The sequence below is a fragment of the Hippocampus bargibanti genome, linkage group LG03 (assembly GCF_051943395.1).
Source record: "Hippocampus bargibanti isolate YZ-2025 linkage group LG03, ASM5194339v1, whole genome shotgun sequence".
Classification (NCBI taxonomy): Eukaryota; Metazoa; Chordata; class Actinopteri; order Syngnathiformes; family Syngnathidae; genus Hippocampus; species Hippocampus bargibanti.
Genome location: NC_142736.1, coordinates 6,685,099 through 6,712,099, shown reverse-complemented (window position 1 = coordinate 6,712,099; position 27,001 = coordinate 6,685,099). Strand labels below are relative to the sequence as shown.

Genomic DNA, 27,001 nt, shown 5'->3' with positions numbered 1-27,001 from the left:
CTATCCGAAGGACAGCTGAGAATCAGAATCAGAATCAGAATCAGAATCAGAATCAGAATCGGAATCAGAATCCCTTTATTCGTCCCACAATGGGGAAATTTGCAGTCCACAGCAGCAATTGAAAAGGGATGGAGTTGGGGTGGGGTGAAAGGATAGAAAACAAGATATTCTAAGCATAACAAAATAAAAATGTCAACTGTATACTGTGCAAATGTAAATGTGCAAAACCGTTCCATAAGAGAAAACAAACTGTACATAGTGCAGAATCAAGAAATGCATTTTGATATATTGCAACAACCCATATTTACAAGTGTCCAGTTTAGTTTTTTTTTTCCTTTTTCTTTTTCCACATGTGATCATTGAGAATTGTGAAGCCTGACAGCAGTCGGTAGGAACGAGCGGCGGTACCTCTCCTTGCAGCGCGGGTGTAATAGTCTATGGCTAAAGGAGCTACCCAGTGCTGTCAGGGTGGGCAAGAGTGGGTGGGAGGGGCTGTCCATCATAGCTTTTAGTTTAGCTAGCGTCCGTCTGTTGCCCACCTCCTCCAGAGAGTCCAGCGAGCAGCCCACGACAGAACTGGCCCGCTTGACAAGGCGCTCCAGTCTTTTTCTGTCCCGGGTGGTGATGCTGCCTGACCAGCAGACAATGCCATAGTGGATGACTGATGCCACCACAGAGTCATAGAAAGTCTTTAGGAGTGACCCCTGAACTCCAAAAGACCTCAGTTTCCTGAGTAGGAAGAGGCAACTCTGTCCCTTTTTGATGAGGGCATCCGTGTTTGTTGTCCAGTCCAGTTTATTGTTGAGAGTAACACTCAGGTACTTGTAGGAGGTCACCCTCTCAATGTCCGAACCCTGGATGTTCAATGGTGCAGGTGAGGATTGTTTCCTGCAGAAGTCCACCACCAGCTCCTTGGTTTTCCCGGTTTTGATCTGGAGGTGATTCTGCTGGCACCAGTCCACAAAGTCCTTTGTCAGTCCCCTGTACTCCCTATCGTCTCCCTCTGTAATGAGGCCGACAATAGCTGAGTCGTCAGAGAACTTCTGAAGGTGGCAGGTTGGGGTGTTGTAGTTGAAGTCCGAGGTGTAGAGGGTGAAGAGGAATGGAGCCAGGACTGTTCCCTGCGGCGCTCCGGTGCTGCAGAGAAGCCTGTCCGACTCACAGTTCTTTACCCTCACGTACTGTGGCCTGTTTGTGAGGTAATCTGTAATCCAGGATGTGAGGTGATGGTCGACTCCGGCATGCCGCAGCTTGTCCCCCAGTAGATTTGGCTGGATGGTGTTGAAGGCACTGGAGAAATCGAAGAACGTGATCCTCACCGTGCTCCCAGCATTCTCCAGGTGCAGCAACGCCGTATGGAGGAGGTTGATAATGGCATACTCCACACCGACTGTGGGCTGGTCGGTAAACTGTAGCGGGTCCAGTGATGAGCTTGCCAGCGGTCGCAGGTGGGCGAGGACGAGTCTCTCCAGCGTCTTCATCAGGTGAGACGTCAGCGCCACCGGTCTGTAGCTGTTGAACTCCTTTGGGTTGGCGATCTTGGGCACTGGGACCAGGCATGACGTTTTCCACAGCTGTGGAACTCTGCCCAGCTTAAGGCTCAGGTTGAACAAGCGCTGGACAATGTCACACAGCTGGTCGGAGCAGGTCTTGAGGAGTCAGGAACTGATGTCATCCGGACCTGCTGCCTTCCTCACCTGCATCCTCTTCAGTTGGTTCCTCACCTGCGCAGTTGTGACAGACAGGCAGGAACCAGGAGGCAGAGTGGTGGCTGAGGGTGTGGCAACGGTTGGGAGGGCAGTTGTTGGTTGCGGAAAGCTGGTCGTGAGAGGGGGCAGGGATGGTAAGGCCACAGTGAGAGTTGGTGCAGGTGCAGCTACAGGTGAAGTTGACGGTGGGCCGGGGGCGGCTGGCGTCTTGTCAAACCGATTGAAAAAGCGGTTGAGTACATCTGCCCAGTCCTTGTCTTTTTCATTCAATGTCACTGGGCTTTTGTGGCCTGAGATGTTTTTCAGGCCCTTCCAGACACCACCAACATTGCTGGCTTGCAGCTGCTCCTCCGTTTTCATCCTGTAAACCTTCTTCCCCTCTCTGATCTTCCTCCTCAGTCGGATCTGCACGGCCTTCAGTTCCTCTCTGTTGCCCGACACAAAAGCCCTTTTCTTTTCCTTCAGGAGGACTTTTATGTCGGGATTAATCCATGGTTTGTTGTTGGCAAAACACCGCACAGTCCTGGTGGGTACGGTGTTTGGTTCACAAAAGTTTATGTAGTCTGTGATGGTGTTGGTGAGTGAGTCAATGTCCTCCCCATGAATCTCAGTAAAGAGCTCCCATCTGGTTGAGTCAAAACAGTCCCGCAGAGCTTCTTCAGCTTCTGTGGACCATCTTCTGATCGTGCGGGTCACAGCTGGTTGCCTCTGGACAAGGGGTTTGTACACAGGCTGGAGATGAACCATATTGTGGTCTGCTCTTCCGAGAGGGGGGAGGGGGGAGGGTTTGTATGCATCCTTGGCGTTTGAATAAAATAGGTCCAATATGTTGTTGTCTCTGGTGGCACAAGTTACATACTGTGTGAATGTTGGGAGGGAGGATTTCAGGGAAACGTGATTGAAGTCCCCTGAGATGATGAACAAGGCGTTGGGGGACTGGGTTTGCAGCTTGTTTACGACAGTCATGAGGGCATCGGAGGCAGCGCCCCCATTTGCCGTAGGGGGAATGTACGTCGTCACGGCTATGTCGTGTGAGAATTCCCGTGGCAGGTAATGCGGCCGGAGGCTAACGGCTAGCAGCTCGATGTCGCGAGTGCAGAGTTTTTCCTTCACCGTGATGTGCCCAGGGTTGCACCATTTGTCATTCACAAATACAGCAATCCCTCCTCCTTTCTGCTTACCGCTGCCTTCATTTCTGTCCGCTCGTACGAGTTGGAAGCCCTCCAACTCTGCGTGGGCGTCCGGAGTGATTGCCGATAGCCATGTCTCCGTGACGAGTAGCAAGCTGGCTTCCCGGTACTCCCTCTGGTGCCGCGTTAGCGCCGCCAGCTCGTCCATTTTATTCGGGAGTGATCTCACATTCCCCATGATGACGGACGGGAGAACGTGTCGGTATTTCCTCGTTCTTTTGCGGCGATCTTTCCCGGCCCGACATCCTCGTTTCCTCCTCTTCAGTTCGTCGGGGAAGTCCGGCGCGGCGGCCGCTAATCCGCTATTAGCCCGCCATGCTAATAGCTGGTCTCGACTGTAAACAACAGGATTCAGAGTGCGAGTGGTTTCTCCGTTAGCAGGAGCGGTGAAAAAGTAAAAAATAACGGCGATGGGCAAAAGAAAAGATGCCCATCTCCTCTCCGTAGGTTTACGGAACGAAATTAGACAAAGCAAAAACAGAAAAGTAAAAAAATGAAAAAGTAGACAAGAAAAGGAAAGAGCTGTTGTGGAGGCAGCCACACAGGGGGGCGCCATCTTGAATTTATGACTGAGAGGTGGTCATCAGTCATAGAGGATCTGTGTTTGGATTTGTTGAACTTCATAACTGAGAATGTCTGTTCACAATGATAGGTAGATCCAAAGAGGACTAGGATCCTCTGAGCATGCCTCCTCAGGTGTGGAAAATTCTCCTCTTTGAGGGCGGAGTAAAAGTCCAGCAGTGAGACTGACTTGAAGTGATCTGCCAGAAGTGTGTCAGACTGCAGATCAATGAGTTCCATCTGAACTTCACTTGGTGCATCATCCACACTGCAGTTGAAGGGAGAAGAAACCATGTGCATTTCATTATCAAGAGTTTTGAAATTTTGAAATCGCCTTGAAAACTCTGCATGCAATGCTTCTAACGTGGTTGAGTACTTTTGGAGGTGATCACCTGATCTTTTGGCTTCCTTAAGTGTTGGCAAGTGGGTCAGAATGTTGACCTTCACTTGGCTTGAGAGAAGCTGCAGTTTTCTCATGAAAGCCTTCACTTCACTGTACATCTCATGCACAAAAAGGCCCTTGCTCTGCATTTTGACATTTAGTTCGTTCATTAGTGCAGTCACATCCACAGCGAATCCGAGGTATGCCAACCAGTCGTTATTTGAAAGTTCTGGGACGTCATGACCTTTCTGAATACAGAACTCCTGAATCTGGTCTCTCAGGTCCCAGACACTTTTCAGAACCTTGCCAAGGCTGAGCCACCTAACAATGCAGTGATAGCTTATGTCACCATGTTCAGCCTCATTTTCCTCCAACAAAGCAACAAACTGTCTGTGATTTAAAGCTCTCGCTCTGATAAAATTAACTATTTTAGTGACAGCATCAACGACATGTTTCGACATGTTAATACTGTCTTACACAACACTTCCTGGTGTATGATACAATGCAAAAATGTCCATTTCTGCTCAGGGTTCATTTCTGTCACTTTATCCTGCATTCTCTTTAAAAGTCCAACATTTTTCCCGGTTAGATTTGGACAACCATCTGTTGTCACACCTGCAAGCTTGTCCCATTTCAGTCCTAACATGGCCATACATGCATTTACCTCTCTGAACAAGTCATTACCAGTGGTTGTCCCTTTAATTGACTGCATGGCTGCCAACTCCTCCGTGATTTGAAAGTCTGCGGTTATCCCACGTAAGAAGATGAGCAGCTGGGCGGTGTCACGTACATCGCAGCTCTCATCCAAAGCCTGAGAAAAAAAGCCAAAGTCGGCCGCTCTGTTCTTCAGCTGAAGCTCTAAGTTTCCCGCGATGTCCTCAATCCGCCTCGTTACAGTGCGTCGGGAGAGTGAAACATTCTCAAACGCGCCCTTTTTCTCTGGGCACATCAGCGCAGCAGAGGCCAATAAACACTCCTTAATAAACTCTCTGTCGGAAAATGCCCTACTTTTTCTGGCGATTTTGTGATAAATGACATAACTTGTCCTGACGGCTGCATCTCTGGGAGTGTGAAGTTTAGTGAAACATCCTTGTTGGGTTTGTAGTTTTGCAAGCAATGCATCAGACACCCTTGCACGCTCTTCACCAGACATATTTCTGTATTTATATTCATGCTTGGTCGTGTAGTGGCGATTCAATTTATATTCTTTAAACACAGCAACCTGTGTACCACAGACTAAGCACACTGCTTTACCTTTAATTTGACAGTCCATGTCTTGTTGAAAATACGGCATTCGTTATCAACTTTTCTTTTCTTGGGGTGTGCCGACATCTTGAGCCTTGAGGGTAACCTGGCGAACAGAATCGCCTTCACTCACTTCCGTGTATACACATAAGACTCTTGCGTATATACACGTAAGACGTAGAGTCTACGTCGTGCATACGTAATGACCTAACGCTTTTCAAAATAAAAGTGAAATCATTTTTTTGTTTAATTTATGGCGTTCATGATTGGCCTCACGCGGGCCGGACAGGGATGTACAAAGGGCCGGATGTGGGCCGCGGGCCGTAATTTGCCCAGGTCTGTGCTACACTAATTGCTAAGCAAAATAGGAAAAGTAATTGTTTTGTATGCTCTTATATGCCTCATTCTGTGACACAACAACGCGTGCATTCAAAGGTATTTGGAGATAAGATGGCTCGAGCTGCATATATGTTAATGTCTTCGCATAAACCTGATCAACATTTTCCGGTTCTTCGCAACGCTTCGAGAGGAGAGATTGTTCCAAGTTTAGACACCATTTTGGAAACTGAAAATCAGGTTACGACCGAGAGCGGGTTGCGATTACCAGTATGCGTTGCAATGTACGGTACGGGTCAAAACCTAGGTTTTATAGATGAGGATAGATGTTTATATGTGCTACCGTTAAACACTAATGTCACCGTTTTGCCCGTATCTTCACATCTTTGGTGGTTATGCGGTTGGAAAGTATATTCTTTTATTCCTCCCCAAGCCTACGGTTTGTGTGCACCTGTTACGGTAACTGACAATACTTTCATCGTTACCAGGCGTCCAGTGCACCATCATGTGAAAAGAAGAGTGTCGTTAAAGCCCCATGATTCGATCTGGGGAACTGATGTTCCAGAACAATTCAAACACCATAGCACGTAGTAATAAGGTAATGTTAGCTCTTTTTCCACAAATTGGAGTGGCTAAAAACATGCTACGAATTGAAACAATTGATTACAGATTTCAAGTGTTTGTAAATGCCAGCTTGAAAGTGGATGAAATGCAGAACACCGAAATTGCAGCAATTAGACAAATGGTGCTGCAAAATAGAATGGTTTTGGACCTTTTGACAGCCCCACAAGGGGGCGTCTGTGCTATGGTGGGTGACACTTGTTGTACGTACATACCCGAAGAAGCGAATTCCTTAAACATGACTAATGCTTTGTCTGTTATCAGGGATCTCAGAGATGCTATGGCCAAAGATCGACGGACTGATCACCAGTGGAGCTTTGAAATGCTTTTCGGAGGCCCTTGGTATACGACTTTGCTTAGACTGTTTGTGCCTATCGCGATCATGATTGTACTTATTGTCTTAGTCATTCATTCCATGCTGAAGAGCAACGCTAATTAATATGATAACTAATTCTCAGGTGAACTACGCAAAGGTTTTGTATCAACAAATGTGTGAAGGGGACCCTGTGTTTTAGCTTGGAATTTTACACCATGATCAGAGTGTGGTTGCTCCCACCAAAGAACGGAGAGCCGAGAAGGAATTTTCCTCGTCAATATTTTGATTGAATTGGATTTACCTTTAAGACTATCGCAAATGGAGAGGTTGCATATCACAGCCGTAAAGTTATGACAGAGGTTTTTCGCCATCTCCATGGTATATAGAAGGGTTCCCTGTGCCGTTAGTTAAGACGTGCATGCATGAAAACCGTTTTGGAAATGTATGTACTGATGTTTAAATGTTCAACAGGGGGGAATGATAGAGTGTTTTTATACACATCGTAAACATCTTGTTATTGCATGTTTAGTTTAGTCTATATGGATGTATGCAGCTTATTAGTTAACTAGTTGCGTATGTAGAGTGTAACAAGTATCAAATTTCAGTCTAATGTTCTTCCAACACTCGTCCGTAGCTGATTGGACGACAGATCGCTGCTGTGTGAGTTAAACTAGCTTGAAGGGGCGGGCTTTGTGCTCTTGACTTCCTGCTTCGACGAGAGATGTTCTTCTATTGTTTTACTAGAATAAAGTAGTCTTTTCTATTCACCATCTATCGTTCCCGCTGGTATTTGATCATAAAACTCCGTTGAACTCCGAACCAGAAGAGAAACAGGAATTACATTCCAACACCATAATTGGTCAAATCGCTTCAAATGACTTCTACTGAGTGTATTTTACAAAGATTCCACCATATATAGCTATATTTTACGTTTTAAGACTCGTGCTGAATATTCGGAAGTCTTGTTTTTGACTTGGTGATGAGTCCTCACGTCACGTCACTAAAGGAATGCCCCTGACCGAGAAAGGACACACTGTAGCAGTCCTTTGATCACTTCAATATATTTTGCGGTACTTTGTTTGGTCTGAAAACTTCGTGTTGATCCGTGTTGATGGTGAAATTAGAAGGAAAACACATAAATAACGCGATGGTGAATCCTTGTGTGTTGTGACAAAAATGTTGAGCCATTTCCACACGGAGCTTTGTCGCCATCTTCTGCCTTTTTTGGGTGCGACATTTCCCTACCCCCCGATGCCTCAAAATGACACGGAATAAATTATTTAATCGATTGCAAACATGTATGCTTTCCTCTTCAGAAATATTTGAATCATATTCATAACTGGATGAGTAACAAGAAACCATCTTCTCCGAATCTGAAGCCATTGTTTTGATTCTTGAGCAAGGCAAAACGTCTTGGCGTGACACCACGATCAAGGGACGGGACCTTCTGAAACTGGCCACTTCCGGTTTCTATTTTTTGCAGTTTCAGCACACTAAGTCATTTTTATTGTGTTTTTCATTTGACTAAAAATATCATACTGCATGTTTTGGGTATTTTAGATGCTATAAAACTGATGACTTTTCTGATGTCAGTTAGTACAGTGTTTTTCAACCACTGTGCCGAGGCACAACACTGTGCCTGTGCAGTCTAGCGCCTGGCAGAGTAATCATGTAGTACTCTTCCATATCAGCAGGTGGCAACAGCGGGTAGTTGTGCGTCACTAATTCGCTTTGAGACAAGCGAATTAGTGACGCATGGATAGCGCGGCAATTGCAGATTGTGGCTAGCGGGACGACGGTGAAAGTGATGGAGACGTTTTTGAAGAGGAAAAATTCTGACTCAGAAGTGGACCCTGGACAAAACCCGGACCCAAATGAAGGCCCTAGTCTTGATGGAGGTCAAAAAAAGCAAAAACGGTGACGCCGATCTTTCTGGCGCGAGGCAATACAACGAAAGCTATGTTTCATTTGGATTTACTTTTACCGGAGATGCAGCGGCACCGACTCCATAGTGCGTGGTCTGTGGTGAAACGCTCTCAAACAGCGCTATGGTCCCAAGTAAGCTTAAACACCATCTCCAAACGAAACACCCCTCAGTCCAAAATAAAAATGTGGAATACATTGTGCGCCTACTTTGTCCTGCTCCTGTAAACTAACTGAACTGAGACAAGATCGTGGCCTCAAGCTAACCTTTGCTGATCTACCTTTGGACAGTTTTTGGTTGGCAGCTGCCAAGGAGTTCTCCATGCTGGCTAACAAAGCTATTTTGACATTGCTCCCATTTTCCACAACATATCTGTGTGAGGTGAGCTTTTCAAGCCTGACTGCAGTAAAAATAAAAGACAGAGAAAGACTGAGAGCTGTGGAGGAAGAGCTTCGTGTGTGTCTTTCATCCATCCCGGCCACAATATCAGCTCTCTGTTCGTCCAAACAGGCCCAGGTTTCACGCTGAGTAAATATAAATATGAAAGATTATAAAATACTTTTTTCTTTGTGTTTAGTTGAATCCTATGTTATAATATAACATCATTCTTCAACGTTTAAAAAAAGCTTATATTACCAATATAACATATTGTTATGTATATATTTTTTATTTAATTGTTATTAACAATATGTTATGACCTGTCATATTGTGTTGCACATTATGTGTTTTGTGTATGCTGTGGCTGGTATATTGTTAATTATTAATAATATAATAAAAAATGTGGAAAAAAGCATACATTAACAGTTAATACTTTTTTCCCCACATTTTCAGCTAGGGGTGTGCCCCGAGATAATTTCAACGGAAGAAATGTGCTTTGGCTTGAAAAAGGTTGAAAAACACTGAGTTAGGAAACAAAAAAGTGATGTTGGTTGTCCTTTAAATGTAGTGTGTGCAAACCTCATAGCACAGTAAGAACACTACAATCCAATTTGGATTGGATTGGATTTGCCTTTATCCGTCTTGCAGTGGAGAAATTTACATTTCACATAAGCAAAGGGATGAAAGGGATGTTTTTTGATTGATTTATTAACAGTCTTTCAAATGTGAAAAATAGCCCTTATGAGTTCATAAATTTGTCTCAAGGAATATGCAAGATATGGCATTAACATAATATTTTGGGAGGAGGAAATGTGAATAGATTAAAATAACATACGCACTGTGATTTATTAAGATTGTGTCTGTTTTTAATAAGTTTCAATCGAAAGTGGAAAGTTAAAGAAATCAACATTTTTGAAAAATGGAGTCACTTTCAACATTCAATACGTATTATTACACAACGAAATACTCAAGCTCAATAATATCTACTTGTGTTGAAGTCCGCAAAATCATGGATGGATTGTCCTGACCGCGCACTCTACAAACTCGCTAAGGACACCCTCGCTTGCCTTCATGCGCAAACAGTACACATGTATCGTTGCCAAGCACGCAGACATAGGCTACCTACAGTTGAAATTTGCATACTCGGCACAGCAGCCAATCAGAAGCCTGCTTCGCGCTTTGGACTTTCCCAAGAACGCTTGGGAAAATCCGAAGCAAGGTCGTGCATTTGCATATCATTTTCCAAAGTAGATGCACAAAACCTCAGCCCCAGAATAAAGATTCAAAAGAAGCTAACACAATTTGTGTCGCTACAAAAGGTAAACTTACATTATACCGTGACTGTAAAGTGTACTTGAGAGTTATGAAAAGCGCTCAGCGGCTTGTAGAAGACAACGCAACGCAAACAAAGCATTGTGCACCATGACGGTAAACAACAACTGGTGCAAAAATCATCAGGCATGGATATTTACCGTAAATTAAGCAAGGTAGCATTTGTGGTAGGTACAGCCTTAATTTAAAAATACTATACTCACTATACTTTGTGACAATTTTTTTTTTTTTTTGCAATTTATCGCCTTTCTTTATGGCCGGGCAGGCACCTTTTCAGAGTTGTCTGACTTGTTGTCCGCTAACTTTTTTAGACTTTCAGACACTGTTTTTACTATAATTTGGACAAGTTCGGCGGGCCGGATTAAAAAGCCGAACGGGCCATATGTCGCCCGCGGGCCATAGTTTGACTATGGCTGATGTAGCCCAATGTCGGCCATAACTCAAATCTGAAATGATTCTATTGGTCTCTTTTGCCAACTAGTGGAAATATTTAAAATTGCATTTAAACAAATTTTGATTGAAGACAAACATAGTAAAAGAGTTCATGTTTTTTGTCATATATCTTTTTGATGACAATTGCTGTCAATCAACCAAAACCCAAAATTCACCATCCCAAGAAAGATTGTCCATCCATCCATTATGTGTCCCATTGAAGTAGGCGGGATATACTCTGAAATGTTTGCCAGTCAATTGCAGTGGACAAAAAAAACATATAAACTCACAATAACGGCAAAGGGCAAATTGGAGTGTTCAAAACCCAGATTTTAACCCAGAATCTATGCACAGTGAGGTGGATGTTCTTACAGTCATTTGCCGTGACGCCTATTTTGGATTAAAATACTGGTATCAAACCTCTGAAGAGGGAAGACACTGATTCGCTGTGGCGACCCCTTGAAGGGAAAAGCCGAAAGGAAAGAAGAATAGATTAGTTGTATGATGTTGTCCTACTATTCCAAAATGCATCTACAGTATATTTAAAGTGACTGTGACTATAAAAAAATAACAAAGGCCCAAACATCCTCAAACATACAGATGTTTGCAGCTGTCACAACCGCAGAAAACGTGTAGAGTGATGTGGATAAATGACCACTGATATACTTGTATTATAACTGTTGGAATCAGTTCAATTTGAAGAGAATTGACACATTTGATCATTGTTTTGCATGCTTCTCACACATTATAAAGATACACTTTGACAATCAGAGGAAGGAAAATCTCTCATTGCTTTTGTCATGATCTTGGTTTCACTCCCTGGTGCTTTCTCCTATCTTTGGGACTTTTTGAATTTCCTGTATATGATGACTATCCATGTTAAGCACTTTCTTACTGCTATTGTTGTTAAAACTCGATATCAATCAGTATGTTTTGTATTATATTGTATGATCCACAGCATAGTAGGTTTTCCACCGAGGGGCGTTATGACATGAAACCATAAATATGTCACCTCCGCATGTTATGATACGTGTAGTACTGTATACCACAAATTGATGGATAACTACTGTAATCACACGAATAACAGTTTCATTAACTATTGTTGATGAACTATTGTTGAAATTATTTTACAAACAAGTGAAAATGCTTGCAATGTCTCGAGGCTATTTATTACACATGAAAGTATGAAATTAGGCAGCCCGGTTTTGGAGTGGTTAGCACGTCGACCTCATCGTGCAGAGGTACAGCATGTAAGCACTTGTTCTTTTAAATCATCTCTCATTCTCATCCTCACCGTGATTTAATCGGCAAAAGAGATACTATTATGTTGTTCACTCCGCAACATTGCTGCTGTGAAATGTAAATTTCTCCACTGCGAGACTAATTAACACAATTTTGCTTTGTGTTGACTATTATGTGAAGCGCTTTGTTGCAGCTGTTGTGAAATCGCTATATAAATTAGGATGTATTGTATTGTATTGGATTGGATACTTTATTTCTGTGTTCATTTGTCTTGTTTTTATAGCTAATAGAGAGCTATCGAGATAGCTAGCTAGAAGAATGCTTATATAGCTAATGGATGGCTGATAGATAGCTATCGAGATAGATAGCTAGCTAGAAGGATGGCTATATAGCTAATGGATAGCTAGTTAGATAGCTAGCTAGATAGCTGGCTGGCTGCCTCGGTGGCTATCTATTGGCGATCTATTGACTAGCTAGCTAGCTTTCTATCTATTTGATTTATTTCCGGGTTTGCTGGCTCGTGTGGTTGCCGGTGCTCACCCGCAAAAAGAACTTTTCCTGTGACTGTAAAGTGACCTTGAGAGTTTTGAAAGGCTCTTAGAAATTAAATGTATTATTATTATTATCAAACCCAGGATGAATGCATTGTTTTTAACAGTTTCCCCATAAATAGTGAATTTGACATTGGATTTTCAGCATGTTGATAGGTAAGAGAAGTTTTGGCCCCCTTAAAAGTCAAGAATGATGCCTGTTGAAATCACTGTTACTTGCCGTATTTATTTCAATTATTTATTTTCAATTAAAAATCGGTATAAAATTTATTATTATTATTATTATTATTATTATTATCAGAGCATTGTCATCAAATGGTGAGTATAGTTTTTGCTTTTTTGAATGTTTCATGATCTGGTTGGCGACCAACGGGGGGCGCTGTCGGCCCCGCCTGCACCTGCACAGGTGCTGGTCGTCCCGATCAGATTGGCGACCAACGGGTAGCGACGTCAGCCCCGCCTGCAGCCTCGCAGGTGCTGGTCGTTTTAATCACTGACGCTTAAAAGGACACCCGGCACGACCATCCGGTGTCGGTTCATTGTTTGCTGCATGTTTGTTGCATGCTTTGTCTCAGTGACGTGCGGTGAGGTTCATGGCTGGTGAGGCACTGACATCATCAAACATATGAACTCTACAGAGTAGCTTATTCACCATTTGATTGGCAACAGTTAACGTGTTTTGTTTAAAATGTCATGTCAGCATTATTTATATATACAAACTGTAGCATAGAAAAAAATAATTTAAAAAAACGTTATTATCGTGTTACCTTTACTTGTAAATGAAGTCCATGCGCCGCTCCTTCTGAAGAAAGGCATCAATAACTTTTTTTGTAGAAGCCTTAGTTATCTTTCTTCAGTTTTAAGTCTCTCTGTCTCAATGGAGATCACTGACAGTGAAGTAAGTCGTCCTTGATCAGTCCTGTTCCGACTGTATGTTTTTAGTCTTTTCAGTGCTGAGAATGACAATCTCATCTACTTCTACAGCAACAAATGGGGCTGCACCGATCTCCTTTTTAATGTCATTTCTAATGACATCACCAACTGCTTCAATTAAATCGTTCTGTATTCTGTTTGACAGGCCAGAAAATACAGTGGATGTCTCCAAATGTCTCGCTAGCCTGTCATCTTTCTCAGCGAAAGCATGTAATAGTTCAACATAGTTGCCACGATTAGCAGATCCTTTACTTTCATCATTTCCACGAAATGTCAGCTGTTGTTTGGCAAGGAAGCAGGTGGCATTGATGAGATCTTTACCATAGCATTGTGGATGCTGATGTTGAGTCTTCGCTGTTCATCCAAAGCCAAGTCGATCCTGGACATTCCGAATGTTTTTAGCGCGATTTGACTTTGCATGTGCGCGGTCGACTGCTCATGTTTGCTGAGGCTCCGTTGTAATTTTTTTTAGGTCGCAATATCCCATTTGAGTCCATACATTGTCATAAGTTGAGAACAGAAGGCAGGAAAAGCAGAAAAGGTGGTTTCTTGCTGGACATCCACACAGCCAGCCTTTTCGTGTGTACCAGTTCGTCTGAAAACAGCGAGTATTCTGTCCCGTTGTCTGAAGCAAACCTTTTAGCTACAGTGTTGGTCTTCCTTTAATTATCTCCTGCTTCGATTGAAAGTCCAGGTTAGAAAATTCTTTCAATTTATATATGTAATCCTCCATTCTGAAAATGAGGCCAAGCAACACGAAAACATGACTGGAGGGTTGCACTTTACTTGCTAACTGTTTACTGTAGCTTGCTGTCCCTAATTCTATTATTCTGCAACCGTGGAGTCGCAAGTATCTCTGGAATCACAAGTGCCCCTTGTCATGAGGCGGGAGAACTGTGTGCCTCACCTACGCACAGAGGTTTGATGAAAAATAAAACAAAATAAACACTGTAGTACAGTGTACAGTGAATGTACAATATATACATCAGCTAAACTGTAGAAATTTAGTTCATATACTAAACGTGTTTGAACGCTTTAATAACGATATGCAGGACTGCAATGCGGTCTCACTCCAGAGCAAGCCAGCACAGTTAGTATAGTGATTGCACAAACCATGTTGAGGCTCAGCCGGCTGCTGCCTCACCGCTCGTCTCTACTTAGTATTTGAACGGTAAATGTGAAAATTCAGCGAATTTGCAAAAAATCCAAAAACGGTGAAGTTAAATGGACAAGAACTTTAAAGTACAAATCACTAAATACATATAACTGTTTAATTTATGTTTTCATTTGATATTTCCATGACAGGTTTCCATGATGACAGGTGAGGCACTGCCTCACCTGCCTCCCCTGACTGCACGTCACTGCTTTGTCTGCAATCGCATGCATTGTGTATGCTGTGCATGTGTTTGTTTAACCTTGGCGGACTTTTACTTTTGGTCTTCTTTTGATACTTTTTATTTTTTCTGTTCAGATGATTTTGATGTTTTACATTTTGTTCCTGCTGACCTTTATTTTAATACAATTTGTCAAACAACCTCCTGCTCCCTCCTGCCTGATTCTTGGGATCCGCACCCGCCATCACCACCTCGCTAAACGTGACAGAATGTTGCTGTACCAATGACCATCTTGTGTTTGGGAGCCTTTTACTGAGAGAGTTGCTTGTTCTGTAGCCACAAAGGGACATAAGTCTTCTTGTGCCGGTCCCAAGCCCGGATAATTACAGAGGGTTGTGTCAGGAAGGGCATCCGACGTAAAAGCCTGGCCAAAACAAACATGCGGATCAAACCTCTAAAGATGGAGGGCACTGATTTGCTGTGGCGACCCCTTGTAGGGAAAAGCCTAAAGGAAAACAAGATTATTATTATTATTATTATTATTATTATTATTATTATTATTATTATTATTAAAAATAAAGGTAAATCCAATCCAAGTCATCGAGTATATTTTCCATGGATTCAATCTTCTTTTCGTGCTCCATTGAAATATTTTATTTCTTCTTTTAAATCTGCTGTCACGTCTGTTTAGTGAAGTTTCCTCTCACACTTGTCATCATATTCATTGCTGCCTTGAACTTTTCTGAGTCACTTTGAAGATGTTTCAGTGTAATGTGTCTAGTATAAAGTGAACCATCGTGGAGCGGTACCTCCCAGTGACAACTGTGAGACAATGTGCAAAGAATCAAGCAGAGATAAAGAGATGAATTGTACAATAAATTACAATAACAGTTGTACAGTTGATGCATAAAATTATTAAACAATTTTGAAGTGACCAGTCGCTGTATTTGTTGTACAACAAATGTTTGCACATTTGTTGTTATGCAGGTGTCCTTGAGAATTTATTTAAACATTTAATTTGTCATACAATTTAGAGCAGGGGTGTCAAACTCATTTGACATGGTGGGCCACATATGGTCTCGGTAGATGTCAAGTGGGCCGGACCATTAAAATTATACCATACATGCTATAAATAACCAAATATCATTCCTTCATTACCGAAACATGTTGAAAACTCACCAAGCACAAATGTTTCCCATGCCTCTCTGTAAAAAAATATAACATGGTTCATTTTTCATTGAAAATTCTACACTCATCTACTTTTCTCTGTTTGGAAAATGCCATTTTGGCAAATGAGGATGGTCAAACCGCGGTTGAAAAAAGACAGCTGTTTTCATCTACGTTGATCGAAAACAGTATGACTCTTGAATTGACAATCCTTGAATTGCACCTCCTTTTTGCATTTTTTTTCCACTTTTAAATTATCCTGCGGGCCTGATCAAATCTCCTTGGGTGCCGGTTCCGGCCCGCGGGCCGTATACTTAACACCTTTGATTTAACTCAAGCTGTTTAAAAGAAAACTCTTTAAGGCACGTGTTTTTGAATGAATGTTAAATTTTCATCCATTTCATCAAATATCTCGAAAATGACACTTTATCCTTAACTTATTTGACTTGTAATTTGCTGTGTATTCATTTAGATTAATAATGTATCCTTATTGAAAGTACAAGAGTTCTACGTCAATGACTGATCGTCATGTTTTGTGTAGATATGAATATCTTAAGACTAAGGAAAGACCCAATTTTGTCACAGCAACCGAAATAACATAAAATGAATTCCTTTTTCATAAAATGAATTCCCAATCTATCATCACAGCTCAATGCAGGTGATCACGTTACAGTTCAAATATATTATTCAACGTATTTCTTCCCCGTCACCAATGGAAAAGTTCACAGTTTTAACAATGTGAGAGTAATAAAAATCATCCTTAACTTCTTTGCAGCTTAGTGTTTGATGGTATGGCTGTTGCTAGCGTCACAACAATAAATTGCACACAATATTGACCGGCTGCAATTTATGCCAAAGTGCTTCTTCCAGTCAAAATTAGAGCTGAGAATAAGCTTTGTGCTGTTGCTTTGACGGATAATTAATTATTTAAGGATTTTTGAAGAAGATTGTCTGAAAAAAGGTCAATTAATGAAGTCTACATCTTAAGAAATCTGTCAAAAATGTGGTACCTACATTGAAAACAATTCCCCCCTTTGTTTGATTGTTGTATTGATTCCACTGTGTTGCATGAGCTAAAAAAACGATTGGGATAATTAATGGTCGAGATCTTGTGATCCATGTGAAACCATGTGATCTCTGAGTAACCTTGTTGTGAATGTAGGTGCTCTGCTGCTTAATCACCCAAAGATCTACCTGTACATTATTTAAGCAGGATTAGTTGCTCTTATCCGGTTACTGCAACATATTGAGTTACAAAGTAAATCGAGACGACACCAGTTTAAAAAACTGAAATGCCCTGTGGGCATTTTTCATACAGAGCTCCATGCACCGTAAACTGATCTTGTTAATGCACGTGTGCAGAGCACGTGTGCGCGCGTGCGTAGGTACGTACGTATGCGCATGCTTGGGCGTTGTTATATATTATAGAAAGTTATATCCTCATTTTGTGAAATGCTGTAATCCTGAGTTGATCTGGCAACCCAGCCACAACGCGACATCACGTGATTTGACCGCGATCAAAGCCAGTGTGTGTATGTGAATGACTTCTACGACACCGAGAGATGCGGTTGCTCACTGCGCTCCGGCAAATAAATATCATACTTGTATGATCTAAAAAGAAGCACCATCTTGACTCTTTATTCTCCCAACTGCATCGCGAAAGCGCTGAAGATCTCAACAGGCGTGCGTGTGCGTGCGTGTGTGTGTGTGTGTGTGTGTGTGTGTGTGTGTGTGTGTGTGTGTGTGTGTGTGTGTGTGTGTGTGTGTAGGTGTGTTTGTACGGCTATACTTGTGAGGTCCACAATGATTTTATACCATACGTAGTGAGGACATTTTTTACTTGTGAGGACCGTTAGTGTGTGTGTGTGTGTGTGTGTGTGTGTGTGTGTGTGTGTGTGTGTGTGTGTGTGTGTGTGTGTGTGTGTGTGTGTGTGTGTGTGTGTGTGTGTGTGCGCGCGCGCGCGCGTGCCCGCACACATACGAATCAGTATCCTCCTTAGATACAGATATAGAAAGCACAGAGATGAGAACCCATCAGGGGGAAACGGATGGGCAAATGTTTCCCTCCTGCAGCAGGAAATAGGCGAAACCTTGCCCAAAATTATGACTCCAGTCTTTTGTCATGAGAAGGAAGCCACTCCTGATAGCACAAGCTATAGGTTTCCTGTTAAGGGCCCATGGTTTTTACTTCACTCAGTGTGGGAAGACTGAAGAATGCGCAGTCTAAAGTACTTCAGTTTGGGATCTTGTCACAAATAGCTATCATGCTGCTTTTGTTTTAATATTACACCCATAAATAGTAAAATGGAAGTTATACACAGATTGTACAGTTCTATTAAAAATTACCGTTGAGCTTCTCGGGAAAACTAGGATTATACCTTGTGATTCTCACATTATTAAAACATTTTTTTCTTTTACTAATTTTATGAACGTTTTACGTTTAAATTGATTTTTTTTGTTTGTTCTTATTGTGGTAAAATGTCATTGGACATTATTTTTATAATTATGCTAAGCTAATGATGAGCAATTCTTGAGAACCCCATTTTAGCATATGGCACACTGCTACATAACGTTGTGGCAGTGTCGTAAAGCAAAGTGGTGACAACGCCAATGAGTTGACGAACTCTGCCGAGACTTCGTCTTAGTTGGGCCCGTGATGTGCGGGTCCCTTCGTCGTGTAGTCCATCGTCAGCCCGGTTGCGGTCGGGCTCTGGCTGCCTGCCTCGATGAAGATCCACCCAGTTTCGCTGCTTAAAGGACAACCAATGCCCCCGGACAAGTACTGTACTGTACTGTAAAATACTGGCCGTATTTTACAAATATTCCACCGCATACAGCTATATTTTACGTTTTAAGACTTGCGCTGAATATTCAGGAAGTCTTGTTTTTGAGTAAGTGACAATTCCTGACGTCACGTCACGAAGGGAACACCCCTGACCGAGAAAGCGACACACAATCCATTTTGCTGTACTTTGTTTGGTCTGAAAACTTCGTGTTGATCCGTGTTGATGGCGAAATTAGAAGGAAAACATAAATAACGCGATGGTGAATCTATGTGTGTTGCACCAAGACAACTATTTGATATTCGCTGACAAATCAGCCCATGTCCAACAGAGCTTGGGCGCCCTCTTCTGCATTTTCTGGGACGCTACACATCAGTCCTGACACCTCAAAATGGCCCGGAAGAACTTCTTTAATCGATTGCAAACATTTATGCTTTCCTCTTCAGAACTATTTGAATCATATTCGTAACTGGATGAGTAACAAGAAAGCATCTTCTCCGCATATAAAGCCATTATTTTGATTCTCGAGCAAGGCAAGATGTGTTGGTGTGACGTCACAAACTGGGGGCGGAACATTCTGAAATTGTTCGCAGCTCAATTTTTTGCAGTTTTAGCACATTGCTGTCATTGACGACTCGAATTGATATGGGAACATCAATCGACACCAATCGATTGCAAACATTTATGCTGTCCTCTTCAGAACGATTTTGATCATATTCATAACTGGATGAGTAACAAGAAAATATCTTCTCCGAATCTGAAGCCATTGTTTTGATTCTCGAGGTCTTGGCGTGACATCACAAACTGGGGGCGGGACTTTCTGAAAATCCCCCATTTGCAGCTCAATTTGTTGCAGTTTTAGCAAACTTTAAGTCATTTTTATTGGTGTTTTGCATTTGACTAAAAATATCAGCCTGAACCCCGCTCCTGGATCCTGGACCCGTCCCTTCTTTGTGCCTACCACTCGGCTTACCCTTCGAAGCCGGGTGTCACCGGGGATTTGGCCGGATTTGTCACCGGGGAACCGACACATCCCGACAAGTTGAGTCCATAATTTGTAAAATCACTTCAAATGACTTCTACTGATCGCATTTTACAAGGATTCCACCACATATAGCTATATTTTACATTTTAAAAGTCACACTGAATATTTATGAAGTCTTGTTTTTGAGTTGATGTCGATGCCGGAAGTGACATCACATTCGGTACGCCCCACACCGAGAAAGCGAGACACAATGCATTTTGGGTACATTTTGTCGTCTGAAAACACTGTGCTGATCACGAAATTAGAAGGAAAATTCATGAATAAAGTGATGGTGAATCGTTGTGTGGCAGCCAATTGTGGCAACATGCATAAAGAAGCTGAAGTTTACACAGAGCAGAAGAGGACCAGCGGAGGCGAACGAGAAAGCTAACCAGAGTTAGCGATTTGGCGCTTGGATAGCCGAAGTTTGATGCATGTTTACTCATTTAGTCACACTGCATGCTAACTGTGAGCTTAAAGAGTTTGATGTTTCTCTTTATTTGTAAGTAGGTTCGTTGTCAGATTTTCTAGGCAGATGATGCGCAGAGCTTGATCGTGGAGTAGAGTCGAGCAAGTCGTGCTGTGAAACTCCGTGCGATGCTGAGCAGGTCTCTGCGAGCGGTGCGTCTGTCTGGGTCTGAGTCCGAGATGAGTCTGAATCTCCCTGTCCCACGACAGCTGCTTTTATACCATGTTCAAGCCTGTGATATGCGTCAGGGTGAGACGCACATCAAGGAGATCAAGGAATTGAAAGACATTAAAGCTTAAAGCTGCGGTGCACACCGGTGACGCCACAGGGCTCCCCTCCTGGATCCGAAGTCGGGTAAAGCGACGCAGGAAAAAACGAGCTGGACGCAATCAGAAGAGCCGGTAGGAGGCGAGACGTTCTGGGAAATGCACACGTCTGCCGCTCCGGGTCATTCGGTCACACGGAGAGGCCAGGCACGAAGAAGGTCGATCACCGGACACGGGGAACGTCGTTGGTGGGGTGGCCGACGTCGATGTTCGGGAGCACGGCAACGTGTGCTCTACGACTGCCGGTTTGAGTCGGTCGATGGAGACTGTATCCTCGCGACCGTTGATTTGAATCCGGAACGTCTTCTCACCGCGGGAGAGGACGGGATACGGGCCATCGTAAGGGGGCTGGAGGGGCTTACGCACCCGATCACACCGCAGGAAGGCATGCGTACATGTTAGGAGTGCGGGACCAACGTGCGTCGGCTGGTACGATGTTCGCGGTGACTGGGGCCGCAGAGCCAGCGCAAACTGCCGGAGGCGGGTGAGCAGATCATTGACGTCAGCAGTCGTTGGGTCGGTCGGGTTCAGCAGCTCACCAGGCAGGTGTAAACTGGTGCCATATACCAGCTCCGCTGGAGTTGAGTTGATGTCGGGCTTTAGCGTGGAGCGGATGCCCAGCAACACCAGAGGCAGGTTATCCACCCAGTGTTCGGCATTGTCGGCAGACATCAGGGAGGCCTTCAGTTGACGATGGAGGCGTTCCACCATGCCGTTCGCAGCTGGGTAATAGGCAGTTGTCCGGTTTCGTTGACATCCCAGAAAATTGCACAACTTGCCAAATAGTGCAGACTCGAACTGGGCTCCACGATCAGTGGTGATGGTCTTCGGTGATCCAAAGCGGGCGGCCCAATGTTGGAGGAAAGCACCGACAACAGTTTCGGACCCGCAGTCTGACAAGGGAAGGGCTTCGCACCATCGGGTGAAGCGGTCAACACAAGTCAACAAGTACCGAAAGCCACGGAAGGGGGAAAGGGGTCCGACAAGATCTATGTGGACGTGACTGAACCGGGCATCCGGCGGGTCAAAAATTCCCATGGGTGACTTCGTATGGCGCTGGACCTTTGAGCGTTGACACCGTAGACAGCCGCGCACCCAGTCTCGCACGTGTCTTTGCAGTCCCTTCCAGGAAAACCTTTTCGCCAGCATCTTGGTCGTGCCACGAATTCCAGGATGAGAAAGACTGTGCAGAGAGTCGAACACCTTTCGCCGGAAGTAGTCGGGAACCAGTGGTCGAGGGACGCCGTCGGACTGGACACACAGGATTGTGCAGCCAGAGTTATGGAGAGGGACAGCGATGATGTTGGAATCGGTGGCATGGTCGGCCAGACCTTCTCGTACCTGAGCTGCTGCCATCTCATCGTAGTCAAGACCGTCGGGAAACTGGATCGCGTTGATCTCAACTCGAGAAAGGGCATCTGCGACCTCGTTCTGAGCCCCCTGGACGTGGCGAAACTCAAGGTCAAATTGCGAGAGGTAGTCCAAGTGCCTAACTTCTCGCTCCAGGTACTTTGTCGACGCCGAGGGGATGGCGGAGAGGAGTGGCTTGTGGTCGGTATAGATGATGACGCGTCCACCCTCGATGAAGTGCCGGAAGTGCTTCACGCTGAGATAGACACCAAGAAGTTCCCGGCCAAAGGTGGAGTATCGGCGGGTACCTTGCCGGGTAGAGGGCGTACTCCTTTGCCATCGACTAGGTGACCAAGGAACTTGACCATGGATTGGCCAAAAACGCACTTGTCGGAGTTGACGACCAGACCGTGCTCGTCCAGACGCTTGAAAACCGTTTCCAGGTGCTGCAGGTGCTCGTCTTGGGAGTTGCTGGCGATGAGGATGTCATCGATGTAGGCACAACAGAAGCCAAGACCGCGCAGGACCGAGTCGATGAAGCATTGAAAAGTCTGTGCGGCGTTCCGGAGGCCAAATGGCATGCGGAGGAACTCAAACGAGCCAAATGGGGTGGTGACGGCCGTCTTCGAAACATCCTCTTTCGCGACAGGGATCTGGTGGTAGGCTCTCACCAGATCGATGGTGGAGAACACCGTTTGTCCGTGGAGGAATGACACACAGTCGTGGATGTGAGGAAGAGGATAGCGGTCAGGAACTGTGACAAAATTCAGTGCTCGGAAGTCACCGCAGCGACGCCAGTCGCCTGCCTTCGCCTTGGGGACCATGTGCAGCGGGGAGGCCCATTTGCTGTCCGATGGACGGATAATACCAAGCTGAAGCATGTGGTTGAATTCGGCTTCAGGAATCCGTTGTTTTGCTGGGGCAAGGCGGCGAAAACGTTGAAACTTCGCAGGACCAGTGGTCACAATGTGGTGAACAACGTCGGGAGCAGGTAGAGTCGTCCGACTGGGGTTGGTCAGGTCGGGGAATCGTCGAAGGAGCGTGACAAATGGAGAAGATGAAGGAGATGGTACATGCGGGACGGGATACGGGCCATCGTAAGGGGGCTGGAGGGGCTTACGCACCCGATCACACCGCAGGAAGGCATGCGTACATGTTAGGAGTGCGGGACCAACGTGCGTCGGCTGGTACGATGTTCGCGGTGACTGGGGCCGCAGAGCCAGCGCAAACTGCCGGAGGCGGGTGAGCAGATCATTGACGTCAGCAGTCGTTGGGTCGGTCGGGTTCAGCAGCTCACCAGGCAGGTGTAAACTGGTGCCATATACCAGCTCCGCTGGAGTTGAGTTGATGTCGGGCTTTAGCGTGGAGCGGATGCCCAGCAACACCAGAGGCAGGTTATCCACCCAGTGTTCGGCATTGTCGGCAGACATCAGGGAGGCCTTCAGTTGACGATGGAGGCGTTCCACCATGCCGTTCGCAGCTGGGTAATAGGCAGTTGTCCGGTTTCGTTGACATCCCAGAAAATTGCACAACTTGCCAAATAGTGCAGACTCGAACTGGGCTCCACGATCAGTGGTGATGGTCTTCGGTGATCCAAAGCGGGCGGCCCAATGTTGGAGGAAAGCACCGACAACAGTTTCGGACCCGCAGTCTGACAAGGGAAGGGCTTCGCACCATCGGGTGAAGCGGTCAACACAAGTCAACAAGTACCGAAAGCCACGGAAGGGGGAAAGGGGTCCGACAAGATCTATGTGGACGTGACTGAACCGGGCATCCGGCGGGTCAAAAATTCCCATGGGTGACTTCGTATGGCGCTGGACCTTTGAGCGTTGACACCGTAGACAGCCGCGCACCCAGTCTCGCACGTGTCTTTGCAGTCCCTTCCAGGAAAACCTTTTCGCCAGCATCTTGGTCGTGCCACGAATTCCAGGATGAGAAAGACTGTGCAGAGAGTCGAACACCTTTCGCCGGAAGTAGTCGGGAACCAGTGGTCGAGGGACGCCGTCGGACTGGACACACAGGATTGTGCAGCCAGAGTTATGGAGAGGGACAGCGATGATGTTGGAATCGGTGGCATGGTCGGCCAGACCTTCTCGTACCTGAGCTGCTGCCATCTCATCGTAGTCAAGACCGTCGGGAAACTGGATCGCGTTGATCTCAACTCGAGAAAGGGCATCTGCGACCTCGTTCTGAGCCCCCTGGACGTGGCGAAACTCAAGGTCAAATTGCGAGAGGTAGTCCAAGTGCCTAACTTCTCGCTCCAGGTACTTTGTCGACGCCGAGGGGATGGCGGAGAGGAGTGGCTTGTGGTCGGTATAGATGATGACGCGTCCACCCTCGATGAAGTGCCGGAAGTGCTTCACGCTGAGATAGACACCAAGAAGTTCCCGGCCAAAGGTGGAGTATCGGCGGGTACCTTGCCGGGTAGAGGGCGTACTCCTTTGCCATCGACTAGGTGACCAAGGAACTTGACCATGGATTGGCCAAAAACGCACTTGTCGGAGTTGACGACCAGACCGTGCTCGTCCAGACGCTTGAAAACCGTTTCCAGGTGCTGCAGGTGCTCGTCTTGGGAGTTGCTGGCGATGAGGATGTCATCGATGTAGGCACAACAGAAGCCAAGACCGCGCAGGACCGAGTCGATGAAGCATTGAAAAGTCTGTGCGGCGTTCCGGAGGCCAAATGGCATGCGGAGGAACTCAAACGAGCCAAATGGGGTGGTGACGGCCGTCTTCGAAACATCCTCTTTCGCGACAGGGATCTGGTGGTAGGCTCTCACCAGATCGATGGTGGAGAACACCGTTTGTCCGTGGAGGAATGACACACAGTCGTGGATGTGAGGAAGAGGATAGCGGTCAGGAACTGTGACAAAATTCAGTGCTCGGAAGTCACCGCAGCGACGCCAGTCGCCTGCCTTCGCCTTGGGGACCATGTGCAGCGGGGAGGCCCATTTGCTGTCCGATGGACGGATAATACCAAGCTGAAGCATGTGGTTGAATTCGGCTTCAGGAATCCGTTGTTTTGCTGGGGCAAGGCGGCGAAAACGTTGAAACTTCGCAGGACCAGTGGTCACAATGTGGTGAACAACGTCGGGAGCAGGTAGAGTCGTCCGACTGGGGTTGGTCAGGTCGGGGAATCGTCGAAGGAGCGTGACAAATGGAGAAGATGAAGGAGATGGTACATGCGAGAGATGAAGAAGCGCAGGGTTGCCCGTCCTACCGTGCACTGACAGGCCGGTCGTCTCATCAGTCAACCTCTTCCTGCGGATGTTGACGGACAGATCAAACCTGTGCACGAAGTTCGCGCCAAGGATGGGGTGAGGAACATCGGCAATGGTGAAGATAAAAGGGAAGGAGCGACGTAGGCCCAAGTCGAGGTTGAGAAACCGTTGGCCATACGTCTTAATGGTGGTGCGGTTGGCAGCTTGCAGGGACACTCCAGCGTCAGGGTTCCAGCGCTCTGCAGGGGAAGGTGGCAGAACGCTGATGTCAGCAGCCGAGTCCACCATGAATCGTCTTCCCGATGTGTGGTCGCGGACATAAATGATGTGGCTGGTTGTGGAAGCGCCAGGCAAGTGGGAAGCCGTGTACACTCCCTGGCTGGGCCGTTTCCCGACCTCTTGCACGGCTCACTGCTTCGTTTGGCCCGGTCACCCCAATATTGGTGGTACCAGCACAGGTCGGGGTCCGCTCTGGATGGATTCCGGTCGCGGCTTGGGCTGCGCTCTCGAATGGGGCGGCGTCCGCGACTACGGCGACGCTCTCGACTGTGGCTGCGTTCCCGGATTTCCGTTCGCAGGGCACGCATCTCGTCGACGAGCAGTTGCAGAGCATCAGTCGAGGGCCCTGGCGTCGGAGGACGCTGCATGGCAGAAACGGTAGGCTGCCCCACGTACGCCTCCGCAACTTTGTCGGCGAGGGCGGCCAACTCCTGCAAGGTAGAGTCGGGTGGTGTGGTTGACAGGGCTGCTTGGATCCTCGGGGGCAGCTTCTCTATTAAGACATGCCGCAGGAAAGTCTGGTCCTTGAGGCTGTTGCCTGCCACCGTCTCGAGGCGTTGCAGGAGCTGGGAGGGCCGGCTGTCCCCCAGCTCAACGTCATGCCTCAAGGCTACATACCTCTGGTGTTCCGTGAGGGTGGTCTGCCTCAGGATTTCCTGTTTCAGGGCAGAGTAAGGATTTTCAGCCGGAGGATCGAAGATGACTCGCCGCACACGGCCAGCCAACTCCGGAGTGATACCATTTTCAAGCCTGTGATATGCGTCAGGGTGAGACGCACATCAAGGAGATCAAGGAATTGAAAGACATAAAAGCTTAAAGCTGCGGTGCGCACCGGTGACGCCACAAGCTCACCTGTTGAAAGAGAGCAATCGCCATATTATTGGAGCAAACCGATCGGACAAACATCCACTTCCACTGTGTCATTTGTTACGCTGTAGCGCTCTCTTGTCTCAACATCTCTGATGTTCGTGTGATGCTCAAATTGTGCCGCTGTCTCTTTTGTGTGTGTGCGTAAAACCACCAGTCTGTCTTCTACCACGGATTTTAACCAATCATGGGCGACTTTACGGCTCTTATAAGCAGCTCCATAAACTGGACGAAACGCCGCTTGTGTGCCATCTTGTGCATTTTCTGGGCTGCTACATCGGAGTCCAGATCTTCACCGATGTCATCGCGTGCAGACGGCTCTAATGGATACGAAAGGACTTCTTTAATTGATTGCAAACATTTTTCCTCTTCAGAACTATTTGAATCATATTCATAACTGGATGAGTAACAAGAAAGCATCTTCTCCGAATCTGAACTCTCTGTTGTGTACCCGGTCCGAGGCCCCCCGCGCTTGTAATTCTAACAAGTCGGTATTGTTGCCCGTCGCACTTTCGTGTGCATGCACTTTCATATTCTGTTTGTCGAGTCCGAGGTTCGGTTCGCCCCTTGGCCCACTACTCACAATGCGGTTATCCTTATTTTGCATTTATCCTGGTCCAGCGCCTTTAGTTTGTTTTGTGTTCATTCGGTGCGAACTTGCATGACTTCATTAAAGCATCTTTAACGGATCTAATGTCTCTGTCGACTGCTTTGGGTATCCAGCAACTCATTTTGTTCCGACGAGGAGATACGCTCTCTGACTCGCTCGGACGTGACACCTCCATTGCAGGTTCGCTTTCTTTCCACTTCTGCGTTCTTGACCAATCACGTGGCTTTAGCCGAAGACTGGGGGCGGGGAATAGTGGACAAAAACAAGTCGGCTGCCATTTTCTTGTTAGGAGAACGGGCTCGTTCGCGAACGACACATCACTCATTGGGTTTATCCCGAAAAATAGTTCGTATGCCAAGGTAAAATTTTCATGAATTTAACGTTCGTGAACCGAAAAGTTCGTAAGCTAAGGGGTTCATA

The 27,001-nt window shown here is 45.8% G+C and overlaps 1 pseudogene; it reads right to left on the bottom strand.

The window, feature by feature from the left end:
• On the bottom strand, positions 1-25,113 carry LOC148900188 (general transcription factor II-I repeat domain-containing protein 2A-like; annotated as a pseudogene).
• Positions 25,114-27,001: the final 1,888 nt, after the last annotated feature.